Source organism: Falco punctatus, assembly GCF_963210335.1.
Source record: "Falco punctatus genome assembly, chromosome: 5".
Taxonomy (NCBI): domain Eukaryota; kingdom Metazoa; phylum Chordata; class Aves; order Falconiformes; family Falconidae; genus Falco; species Falco punctatus.
The window spans coordinates 46,942,717-46,954,295 of record NC_137584.1 but is presented as its reverse complement, the minus strand read 5'-3'; the positions used below and the strand labels follow the sequence as shown (position 1 = coordinate 46,954,295).

The following is an 11,579-nucleotide window of genomic DNA, read 5'->3' as shown; positions in this document are numbered from 1 at the left end:
TTGAACTGCAAAGGCCAGGAGTTGTGGACCCAGGCATCCAAGCACAGAGTGACTGCAGAAACTCCAGATCTAGAAAATAATTTACCAGTAAATACAACGAGTTTGATACTGGTTTCATGTACGCTTTCATACATACTTTCAGTTTTACACTGATGAAACTTTCAGTAGAATAACTCCTGATTCATTCTGGAAAAGACCCGGGGACAAGAACTTCTAAGATGTAAGACTTCTGAAGCAGGTTTTTAGCATATAAAAGTCTGCCTTAGTACATTGAACTACACTGACTTATAATGATGATCTGAACAATTAAAAAGATCGGAAATAAAATTATAAGAGAATGTAAAAATGTAAAGGGAACAGACATCTTACGGAAGTGAAGCACACAGTTACAAAAGTAAAGCAGTTAACAATATGACTACTTGATATGGGCCAGTCAAACTTAAGAAAGCAAGCGTTTGATAAGACTAAAATGTGGAATTGAAGAGAAACACACCAGAAATAACTGCTGATCCTTTCTGTTAAGATCACCTGATCCTGACCAAAGAGCTCTGGACTGATTAGGAAACAGTCCTAAGGCAGAAATCAGACTGTCACGACAGGGCATGGGTTGAAATTAAAAAAACAGGCAACACTGTGGAGAATTCATTAGCTAGACAACCATCACAAAGGGTAAGGGGAAGCAGTCATAGGGGGATTAATGTCAGCAAGAATGCTTCCACTTTCCAGTTTCAAAGACAAAGATAGTCACATGTTTCTTGGAACAAGTGTGGCCAGTTCTCAAGAATATAGTATGAAAGATTCCTGTCTGGTGATGACAACCTACGTCTGATCTTCAGATAGTATCAGAGAAAATACCCTCTGACTGGCTGATTAATCACTTACTGCCACCTTCTTTCAAAGAACAGCCAATTAACTAAGCAGGCAGACTCTGCATTCCTACTCCTCAGCAACAGAAAGCAAGCTGTTTGGATTTTTCTTGGGGTGGGTTGAGCCGACTGGAGTTGGTCTGGGAATTTTGAGATGAGAGAAGAGAAGATGGATGGAAAGCATCTAATATGGTACTCATCAGAAGACAACAGAAAACAGAAAAATCCCCAGGATTCAGAGAGGATCAGCGCTGGGTCCTCCCTAGTTTATTCTGAAGATTACCAGGTGGTTTACCTGTACAGCTGCAAGTTAAGGCATAGATCAGAGAACAGAAGAACCTGGTAGGCTCTGCCTTACATTCAGGACTCACAGTTCAGGTTCAGTTGGATCAGCAGTGGTATTTGTGGGACTACAGAGGGTTCAAGATTGTTGGACCACTGGACACATTACCTGGTTTGTGGTTAAAAGCGTAGCATAGTTTCAGAGCCTTGAACTTAAGCCTACATTCTGCCAGAAATGTCAAAGCAAAAATGCTCTGGAGCTAGGCAGGGGGAGCTGCAAAACACTGTAAGGGCATAAATCGCCAGTGGGCTGCCTGAGCTTGTCTTTCAGCTATGAATCTTAATTTTTGGAGGTCAGAGAGACACAGGAGAAATTTTTATCAAGAGAAGCACTTTTCCAAAAGTTTGTTTGTTTGTCCCTCCAAGCACATCACTTAGCAATGATTTGCTCTAGACAGTAAAAAGATACTCACCTGAAGCAGTGAGGTAGCAAGAAAGAGTTCCACTGGGACTTCTTGTCCTAGTGGAGGAGCATATTTACTAGATAATTATTGTGATGAATTTTAACTACATTCTGTGTTGTTGCATTGTAACACCGTATATTCCTGAAATAAATGTTGCAGTGCAGAAGAGCACATAGGAAGCACTTTATTTTTCACACTCTGTATTCTGTAATACTCCTGCTTCTTAAAACTCTTCTTTTAAACATGCATTGTTTTACAAGAGTTGTAAAGCTGTTTTAAGCAACACCATCTGAAAAAGAAGTCTTTCTGTGCTTCAGCTTTTCATAAAAAACACCAAGCTTCCGATTCATTATGTGTTATTTTACAAGACATAGAGTTTCACTCTCCTGAATGAAAATTATCATGATGGGAAACAAGGATGTCTCATGTAAGAATCCTGATTCCCTACAGAAGAAATTCTGGTGCTACCTGTCAACACCAAAAGGTAGAAAATAATATCTGGTAAGAGTAATTGCACAGACATGACAGATTTCTGCTGTGAAAGTTCTCATGAATACCAAGATGATTCTCTTACCTAATGAATTTAAGATATATTCAAAATGAGGTCAGGAAAGACTTTGGATAAATTCTTTCACACACATAAGTACACATTGGCTCAGATATGTCTTGCCATTTAAAATAGTTAACATATTTACAATATTTTTAACAGTTTTTTGATATATTTTTGTATCAAGACCAGCATAGAAATCGGAAAATATAGACTTGGGACTGCAAGCATAATGACAGTGACAGAGATCAGTCACTGCTGTTTGACTGTAGTATTGTACTTCAGGGAAGCAATTATTTTAATTTCTTTACATTTTAAGATAAATTATTTTTCCATTCACACCTTTAAAACTGCAAAGTAAAGAAATGCAATTATTCTGCCTGGTGTTACATCAGAATAAGGTAATTCACCGAGTTTTTATGACTTTTCCTGTTAAGATATTTGTCCATGTTTGCTTGAGACTGGTGCCAGCTGAAATTCTGCCCTGTGCTGTTTAAAGGCACAGTTGCCAAAGACATCTTGTCTCTATTAGCATGTAAGGAAATTCAAAATACAGTTTTAGCAGCTGAGAGTTTCTTACTGTTCCTGCACCTTTTTAGCCCAGCACTGGAGAACTTTTCGATACAGTCCACAGGGTGGCACTATCCAACCACGTTGCTTTGTACTGCTGGTTCCTGTCAAGTGACTTTCATGGAATCATACAATCACAGAATCATTCGTTTAGGTTGGAAAAGACCTCCACCATCGTTAACCACTAACCCAGAACTACCAAGATCATGTTCGACTGAATTTTTAAGCAGATTTTTTTTTCATTTTTCTAAGATAAAGCATTGTTTAAAAAAAGTTAGGTTATGTGTTTAAAGACTTCACAACACACAGGAGCCTGGAGGCACAAGAGTAGGTAGAGGAGTGTGGGGAAATATGGGGATAAGGAGATAAAAAAAAAAAGTATGCCCTGGCTTCTTGTTAAACTCCATTTCTAGGGGTTTTCCTGGGTGAGGGGCTCCCTATCCTGTGTGCAGAGGTGTGTACAGCAGCTGGACCATGGGGAGTGGTGGCCCATGCATCTCTGCTGCCAGCACTGGGAGCGACTGGAGGGCATGTGGCATGCATGGGCGTGAATGCCAATGCCTGTGATCACTAACACACATCAAACTCCATCAGCCAGAAAGCAGGATAAGAAGCTGATGAGCTAAATATTGACGTGTTTGTAATACTGGAAAGACCATGGGTCTGAGAGTTGGTTAGTGGAGGGACCAGGAGGTCCAGGCCAGCTGCTGGGGGGAATAAGATCTGGTAGGGCCATAGGTCTGGACCAGCTGCAGGAGAGATGTCTGCACTGGAGAGTTGTCTGTGTGATGGGCAAGTAGGAGAGGCAAGGAGCCCAGGGTCAGCTGCTGGAGAGACCAAATGGCTCAAGCAAGGCCATGAGGATGGTGGAGTGAGGTGGGAATGTGTGTATGTGGATGTTCCAGAGCACGGGAACAGGCTGCCCAGAGAGTCTGTGGAGTTTCCTTCTCTGGAGACATTCAAAACCCACCTGGACATGACTCTGTGCAACCTGCTGTAGGTGAACCTTCTTTAGCAGGGGGTTGGACTAGGTGATCTCCAGAGGTGCCTTCCAACCATGACCGTTCTGTGTGTGTGTGTGTGTGTGTGTGTGTGTGTGTACACGCGCATGTGTGTGTAAGCGGGTCTGTACCAGCAGGTGCAGCAGGGCTTGGTCGTCGGGAGCTGTCATGCCCAGGTGCCGGCAGCTGGGAAGACTGGGATCCAGGGTCCAGGCACCGTCTCAATTGAGTCAGCTACTGGTGGGATCCACACTTTGTGGATGTGTATATTTCACATCGATTACCCGCTAACAAGCTTTCACCCTGATAAGACAGGAGGGAAACAGGATCAGGCCAGTCTTGTCATTAGTGTCTGCATGAGCACTTTATTTCTGGTCCCTGCTGAACTGTGCATGCAGCCATATGTATATATGTGTATGTCTGTGGCGAGTATATGCACTATTTGGGAGTACACACTCAGACTTGCAGCTGGCTGGATGTGGGCATGTGGATCTGTGACAGTCTTGCTGCTATTCAGCTCATGGATTTGGCAGCTCCTAACAGAACGTATATGATTTTTAAATCAGTAGTACTTCTGCTTGCTTATGACCTTTAAATAATAACCTTTCAGTCTTCTTTTAAGTTATATTGGGGTATCCACTTTGCATTCATGTTTAGGAGTTTGCAGTTTTAGAAATGTTTTCTAATTTAGTGTAGCATATGAGGAATAAATGAGAAAAAATTGGCACAGGAATAGATTTCGAATAGATATAATGAGTTTCCTGACAATAATGCGGTGACTAAGATTAGAAAGAAATGCCATTTATTTTAGCTCGACTCTTGCCATATGCTAGACTGAGCTCATTCTGTAAATTTACAGATCTTTAAATACTAATTAGGCATCTCTAAGCTGTTAGAAGTTTGATAACTTCACTTACAAGTCCATATCATATACCATGGTATTATATACTTGTTATGGAGATGATTTTCCACTCACACACCCCCCACCCCCCACCCCCCACCCGAATTCTTTTCTGCTTCCACTCCCTTTTGTGTAATCTCATTCTGTTACTTTCATTCATTTCAGCACAATGCAAGGGAAATTAAATGGTTTGTTTCCATACTTCATGTAATTCGGTATAATTCATGTTAGAGGGGACATATTCTCTGGCTTCTAATTGTATCTTTAATTTATTGTCAAAGTTTGTTCACCCAACTTTTGTTACATTTAAATATAAAACATAAACACATACAAATATATCTATATAAAATATGCAATACTTTTCTGTAGAAAAATTTGTACAGTTATACAGCTTACACATTTACACTTGATTCAGTGCATGAAACGGAGATGCAGAACCGCGCCCATCACCCATGAGGTGTGTGGCAATGTTTTAAGGTTGCACGTTGGTACTGTGTGGCAGTTTAGGACAGGAAGGAAGTGGCAATTACTGCTTGCTGCAAAACCTGCAGACAAAAGGGTATGCTCTGTTGCTCAAACCAGTCTCAATGTTCATGAGTAGCAGCAAAAGGACTTGAAAGATATCAAGAGACCTAAAGAGATATCCTGTTCTGCACCCCGACAAAATCAAGAAAATAAAAATGCTTTCCAGGAAGATGCTTGTCTAGTCTGTACTTTAAAATCTCCTGATGTGAATTTCACTTCCTTCTTACAGTATGTGGTGTAAAGCTTTATTTCCTCCTAAGATTCTCATATGACAATCTCACCTGCTGCCAGGTAGGCACATTACTTCTTGTCCTATGCACTGTGGGCACTGAGAAGGGATTATTCCCTTCCACTTGTAGTGCCCCTTTATGGTTTTGAATGCTTTTATACATCCCGTCACTTTCTAGTCTCTAGATTAAACAGCTATTTCAGTCCTTCTTTTTGGACTGTGTCTTTTAGAACTTCCACCATTCTCACAGCTGTTCTCTGGATTGTCTCTACTCAGTTTAGATCTTTCTTGAAGTCTGGCGATCAGAATTGGATCAAGCACAGAGTGATTCAACAGTGAGGCAAACCAACACATTACCTCCTTTAAAGGCAGCATTTCTCTGCTGATAGAGTGCCCTGAATTCTTCAGTGCCGAAGACCTCACTCATGTCTCAGCTAAAAGCAGCAGCTCTCAGTGGTGCTGTGTTGTCCGGAGCCAGCACTGGTGATACTGGTTGTATTTCCTTGCAGTTTGTAATGCCTCACCACATTACTCAGAACATGGGGTTAGAGGAGGGATACTGCCCTTCAGTACCTGCCTGGATTTCTCTACCAGGGCAGTTCATCTGGCTGCCACCTGTCCTTACCTGAGGCCTTCTTACCTGAGTGCTCTTGGAAGTGTGCTGCACACTAAGTAATACACTTTGGACACAGTAAGAGGCCTCTAATTACCTAAATTACTAGACTTCTTTTTATTTTCTTTCTTGTCTCTACAGTGGAAGTAATTTTCTTGCTCTAATCAATGACAACATCTAGTAAAGAATCCTCAGTTAATATGACCTTTTAAGGTTAAGCATGTTTAACATCATAGTGGAATCAAGTATATGCTTAGAATAAGGATGTCATTAATTTAAAATTAATCAAAATATCTGAATATGTTTCTAGCTTTTCCTTTTCCCAAATTCCCAGACATGATGACAGAGCATGCATGGGAAGTAAGGTGACCCCTTGCCAGAACTCCTTTATATTAGCAGATATAATCCCCTTTCCTTCCAGAAGGCCAATCTACAAGCAACCTAGTAGCAACAGCTTCAGTTTGTGATTTGCTAACAATTAAAAGCAAAACAAGAAAAGTAATGGTGATGAACTGTAGTGCATTGTCCCTAGGATAGTGAAAACAATTTTTTTCTAACAAAAAAATCTGGATAAGTGCATGAAGCTTTCAACGGCTACCACCTTAATTTGGAATATATTTTTTAAACAAGGAGGACTCCGGCTCTGCCCACAGCTGGAGTTGATTATTTGGTATAAGAACAAACAGGATGAACTGGTGTGACATTATATTCCTGTGTAATACACAGAGAGGAAGAGATTTGAATAAGCCACATCTTATTTTCTACATATTAAACTCAAAATAGCTATACAGAAATCAGTAAGGTCTCTGTGGGTTTCCTGCTATAACTGGCAGGCAGAATATACCTCAATCATTTTAGCTGAAGATTTAAGGTGCAGCATATAGTGCTTCAGTTTAAAGAACGAAGGAGACTTAAACTAGCACATACTTTGCTAATTGCTTCAAATGATAGTACTGTTGTCATATGAAGTCTGAGCTTTTGTAGTGAAGACGTTCTTTCCTATGTTAATACTCTTACTCCTAACCTAGTAAGGTAAAATAAAATGCCATTTTCTAAAAGAGACGGGAAAGTAAAGAATTTATTCCGCAAAAAGATGCACGTGGAAAGGGGAAACCCAGAAGCATGTCAGCAGCCACTTCCTTTGCCATCTTTGATGCTGCAGCTGGCACGGGCTAAGACAAAGCAGCAGGGCAAACACTAGAGGTAAGAAAGCATTGGATGAAAAAGGCTTCACTGTTCCCCTCCTGAGCAAAAAAAACCCAACAAACAAAACCAAAACAGAAGACAGAAAACCCTCAAGAGGAGGAAAATTTCAGGTCCAGTATGCCTGGCTGCACTCATTGTCAGGAAGAGAGAATTTTTGTGGATGGCTGGAGGTGACCTAGATACATACACCCCAGTTTCACAAGAAACCTTGCTGTAGCTCCTGGTATGTCTGCTTCTTCCACATACCTGGCTCCAAGCGTGTGATCTGTAACTGTGTATTGTGTCGGGACAGGTGCTATAAGTCTTCATATGTCAAGGGTAGCACCCATGCTTACATGAGTAGTGCTAAAGGAAGGGATGATGCTGAGTAACCTCTGCTGCCGAACCCAGACTTCATCCCTCCACTCAGTAAATACCCTGCGTGCTAATGCTGTAGAAGCACTGCAGCACTGCCAGAAAAGATGAAAACTAAGAGGTACGTCGGCACCGTTTCTCCCAACTTCTCTCTTTCAGCTCTGGATGCGTGGTTTTCTTTCCCAATGATACAGAGCAGAGATGAGCCATCTCTCCAGCAGGAAATCCCCCCCTGCCTCCCGCACCCGGCTAGCTTTGCCCGTGACCGTAACACCGAAGGAGGGAAAAAGCATAACCAGCTCCCGGGGGTTGCGCAGTGTCATTTGAAGAGGCGGAACGGCAGGTGACACCGGTGTCACAGGCGGTCCGAGCGCAGGGGCGGCGGAGCCCCCCGCCAGCCCCCTCCCGTGCTGCCGGCCCCGCTGATGTTACGTAACCGCCGGTGCCCCGGTTTGCGCGTGCAGCTCCCCGCCCGGAGCGCGGTGATGCGCTGGAGCCTCCGCCGAAGGTAATGCCCTGCCGAACGCCGCGCAGGGCGGCGATAATCGCAGTGGTGTGTGCTGAGAGTAATCGGCAGTGACAGCTCCGCACCGCCATTTCCCCAAGTCTTTTGGCTACTCGCCAGAGCGCGTCTCGGGGGGAGCCCAGACTCGGCGCTGAGGCCGCTGCACCACCACCACCCCCGGTTGCCCGGTACGGCGGCCAAAGCAGCCGCCCCCGGACAAGCTGCCCCGGCCCTGCTGCAGCCGCGGCGGGGCGGGGCGGGGCGCGGCCCCCCACGGTGCGCCAGGGACAGCGGGCTCCAGGGCACGGCGGGGGGTGCCCGGCGGCGGCGGGGAGGAGGCACAGCGCGGCCGCGGCTGGGGACCGCCGCAAGGGCACGGCTCCCGCGGCCGCGCCTGGCTCGCCGCCTTCTCCCAACCCCCGCACCTGCTTCCGCGCCGCGGGCCGGCGGGCGGGGCAGGGCGGGGCGTTGTGCGCGGTAACCAGGGCGCCGCCGGGCGCAGCGAGGCGCGGAGCGGCGCGGTACGGCGGGCGGAGGTAGGGAGCGGCGGCGGCGCAGGGCCGGGGCGGGGGCCGGGGCCGGGGGCGCGGCGCGGGGCTCCCCGGGGCTCCCCGGGGCTCGGGGCTTTCGGCAGGGGCCGCCGCCTCGGGGAGCCCAGGGTTGAGCCCGCGGGTCGCTGGACCGCGGCCAGGAACGGGGACCCCCCCCGTGGGGCAGCATCTCCCGGGCGCCTCCTCCTCCTCTTCAGCGCCAAACTAGCCTTGAGGTCAACCCCAAACTCGCCGCCGTGATCGCCGAGTTTTCCGTTTTCCCGGGTGGATTTGAGTTTTTGCCCTTTCTGAGTGCGCGGGTCGAGGATGCCGGCGGGGGCTGCGGCGCGCCACCGGGGCGCACTGTGTGCTGCAGAGTCCCTGTCCCCAGTCACACGCCGCAGGCCAGCAGGACCTGGTCGCCGTGGATGATGTGGCCGTTCACACGCGCTCGCCAGATGCCGGTTTGCGGCTGGGTTGCCTGCGGTGATGGTGCAGAAAAGACAAGTGCACCGCAACAAAGATACATGGGGCCCGTATGCTCCCGGTGTGTGTGGTAACTCCCCAGAGGTCAGACCTGCTAAAATACTCACTGCAAGGCTGTTACTAGCATTTCAGCAACCATATTTTCAACCATATTCGTGCTGGGGGAAAGTGCTTGTAGTGGCTATTAGTAATCTGCTGTAATAGACCAAATTTTGCAGACTGCTGAGGAATTACTTATGTAAATAATCTGCTTGATGCTGAGGGAAACTCCAGTGCTTATCACCGTGTGGGATTTTTACCTATGTAGCTTGTAGGGAAATAGTATGTGGTGTTTCTGGCTGCCTGCCAGCACTTTTCAAGTGCTGAGCCTGTTGAAAGACTCTTAGCAGGCACACGCTTTTCTGTAGTAGTAGTGGAGATGGACTGTCTGCTTTCTGTGATCTCTGATAATTATTTTAATGATTCTTGTGTGCACTTTAACACTGAAACAGATCCTAAGCTATAAATGCTGATGAGCTACGTTAAAATATTGCTACTGGACAGAGTATCAGGGTGCTGTGTTATTTTAACTGGTAAACAGAAGAGCTTCTTTGTTTGTTGTACTAAGTTTTGTGTGCTGAATGACATGACAAAACAGGTTTATGAGGTACAGTGTCAATGACTGTAGTTACTTTTTTGCTGGTAGGAGTCCATATCCATAGGGTGTTTCACATAGTCCTTAAAGCACTGCAGTTTCCCCAGGCAAAGGGAGCTCTCCAGAATGAGCATGGTGCTGCATGTTGGAGTGGTTCAGTTCTCGTCTTTGCAAACTCTGCTAGATGTGAAAGCAGAAGTAATAGTCTCTCCACTTCCCTCCTGTTTTTTTTTTTAATTCCTGTTCACAGTGCCTGGGTTGGTTGGTTTGTTTAATATTACCTTCAGAGATTATATATGTCAATGGCAATTCTGTGTTGCTGAGTATGAAATGCCAATGGGTAAGTATGAATAACTGATGAGCCCGAATAAACTTCAGACTACTTTTTAAAAAAGTTGTTCTATTTTTAATTTAAGTAACTGTGATAAGTACCAGTAGTTATTTGGACTGCTGCATTCAATACAGACCCAAGAATGTTGTATGTCTGTATACCTTCCTGCAGCATTACTGTCTATTAAATATGAGAATTGTCAAAGGATTTTTTTTGTACTTTGGGAACTTTGGAGCCATTTGTGAACTTCACTAGAGCCATGCTGAGTTACACAGCCTGCCAGCGAGTACACTGCTCAAAGAAACTTAACACTTTGATACTGGGTCAGGGAGAGCAGAGGCACGCAGGGAAGGAGAAGCAGCAACTCTGTTAGTATTTAAATGCATTTGGGGAGGAGGTCAGAGTGCCTGGCCCTGAGGAGGATCTTGCTGGGTGAGGCACTGAACAAGGTGTGAATTCCTGGAGAACTTCCAGGGTCAACACAGTGAGAGTGATTGCTGCAGGTCTATGGAGCTTCAGTGGATGAGTCCTGAAGAGACGTACACATACATTCACCCTTTGGACATGCATCACATTAACCAGTCTCAGTTATGCTTTGTTAAAGGAAGTCAGTTGTGACTCAGTATTTTTTTTCCTAATGTTATCTGTAGTTCCTCAGAAAGTACATACATCAAACAAAATCAAGTATTTTCATACTTCCTCGTTACCATGGCTAGTGACAAAACTTTAGAGCTCTTGTGTCTCCTTAGAGGTCACAAAAATAGCAGCAGCTATGTACCTCTGAAGCAAGTGAACTTTTGCCTTTGTTTCACTCAAAGGCACAGATTTAATGGGGAAAACAGGTGCTTCTGCTTTCCCATTCATATGGCAGCTGTGTCTGCCCATGCTCACAAAATTACACTTCAGCTAAGCTTTCTTGCTTGGGAGCTGTGCAGAAGTACTAAAGAATTGATGCTTCCTTGCTTATCTCAAGCTCGGTTTGACCTACCTTTCCTGAGATGTGTGTTTTTCTGCTATAGGTTATATTATGACATAGAAATCCTAGTGCTGTACCAGTATTAAAACAGAAAAAATCAGAATAGCTCTCCTACCATTAACCACCTTACACATTATATCCAAACTTCACTCTGTCCTATTTGCTTGTGTATTGTGACCTCTGATCTTAATCTTAGCCCCTTTTTGTCTGCGCAGATAGTAAGCTCTTTGAAGCAAGGATTATATCCCCTGTTTGTAGAAGGTAATGAGCTACGGATCCATCTTCTGCTGTTACCAGCATCTATATAAACTATAATATATTCCTGCAGAATTTCAATAGCGGGATTACTAAACTGTAGTATACGCTAAATTTAATTTTTCACATCAGAGAGTGAATGACATTCCTTTGAATATATCTAACAATGCATGCAATATGTGTTCTTCCCAATTTTTCTAAAAAATAGTTAGTCTCTGTCTTCTGTTTCCTCCTAGAACACTCTGCATTTTCTGTACCATTGGAATTACAGCTTTCAAGACAAGAACCAGAGTTTCAAACCACT

The 11,579-nt window shown here is 44.8% G+C and overlaps 1 protein-coding gene across 5 annotated transcripts in view; it reads left to right on the top strand.

Moving 5' to 3' along the window:
• The first annotated feature begins 8,511 nt into the window (after positions 1 to 8,511).
• Positions 8,512 to 11,579, top strand: part of SYNE1 (spectrin repeat containing nuclear envelope protein 1) — a 316,411-nt gene continuing 313,343 nt past the window's right edge. For all 5 annotated transcript variants that reach the window (XM_080389669.1, XM_080389663.1, XM_080389667.1 and 2 more), the window contains exon 1: positions 8,512 to 8,599. The gene's annotated coding sequence lies outside the window, so the exon portion shown is untranslated. The remainder of the gene's footprint in view (positions 8,600 to 11,579) is intronic.